This window comes from Carlito syrichta, unplaced genomic scaffold, assembly GCF_000164805.1.
Source record: "Carlito syrichta isolate Samal-C Ts95f unplaced genomic scaffold, Tarsius_syrichta-2.0.1 Scaffold301625, whole genome shotgun sequence".
NCBI classification, from domain to species: domain Eukaryota; kingdom Metazoa; phylum Chordata; class Mammalia; order Primates; family Tarsiidae; genus Carlito; species Carlito syrichta.
Window position 1 is genome coordinate 460,865 of NW_007245721.1, and position 1,435 is coordinate 462,299.

Here is a 1,435-nt window from a genome sequence, read left to right on the forward strand (position 1 = left end):
GGCAGCCCCAGGCAGCAGTCAAGCGAGGGGGCTGGAAGGAAGGCTGGAAGAGGTCCCTCTCCCCATCCATGCAGGCAAAAAGTAGGTGCACTCTGTTCTTTCTCCAGTCCCACATCACCCTGGCTCTGCCTGTTTCTACCGACAGTCTGGCTTTTAGGGTGGAAGGCAGATTCCATGGCCTGGTGCACACAGCACATGCCAGCCTGGCCCTCCTCCCCTCCCATCTTGTTCAACAACAGCCCTCCTTCAGCTTCCTTGATCTCAGTGCACAGCATCTGACTCTAGGCTGAACACATGTGTTCCTACCACCTGGCATCCTTGTCCTCCTTTTCCACTGGGCTAACTTCTCTTCCTTCTTCGATCTCATTCCCAAAAATACTACCCCCAGGAAGCCTTCCCTAACACTCCTATGTCTCCCTCTGGGCTCCTGCAGGACCTTGTTATTTTCTGGGTGGCAGCTGTCACAAGAGACATGGTGTCTGTCACGGTATAGTGTACCCACAGCACCTAGCCCAGGGCCTGGCCCAAGTAGGTGCTGGAGAGCACTAGGCAGATGAAAGAGTGAAAAGAGCATGGATCTACTTCCAGTTGATCACAGAGAACACCTGTTCACAGTTGCTGATAGGCCAGAATATCAGTCATGACCCCTATGCTTCTGCACAACTTCCGCAGCCCAGCCTACATGGTCAAGTCCCAGAGGGATGAGCTTGAGGTGGGCACTCCTCTCTCCTCCCTGTATGTCAGGGCTAGCCCCATGGCAAGTCACCCTGAGGTTGCTCTCTTATCCCACAGAGCTCTGGCCTGATCCCCTCTGAACAACCTTTACACGTGACTCAGTCTGAGCCCCTACCTGCCAATAGGGCTTGATGGGGAGGGAGCAGTATAGAAATTGTTTCTGTGTCCCAGCTATTTGGGAAGCTGAGGCAGGAGGATTGTGTGAGCTCAGGAAGATGAGGCTCGGTGAGTGTGTTTCTGCGTGTTGGGCAAGCCTGCTGCTGGAGATTCCTTCCACTGGCCTGTCCTCTGAACTTCCAGAAAGACCCACTCAGCAAACACCCTCGATAGCTCAAGAGCTGAGAAAAAATGTGTCCCTGATGAGCTGGTCTGTTTCTTCTTAGAAAACAACGAGCTCAAATGGGCAAAAGATATGAACAGACACTTCACAAAAGAAGACATTCGAGCAGCCAACAAACACATGAAGAAATGCTCAACCTCACTAATCATCAGGGAGATGCAAATCAAAACCACACTGAGATACCACCTAACTCCAGTCAGAATGGCAATTATCAACAACTCAAAGAATAACAGCTGCTGGAGAGGGTGTGGTGAAAAGGGAACACTTCTACACTGTTGGTGGGAGTGTAAACTAGTGCAACCTCTGTGGAAAGCAGTGTGGCGATTCCTAAAAGCTCTAAAAATTGACCTTCCATATGAC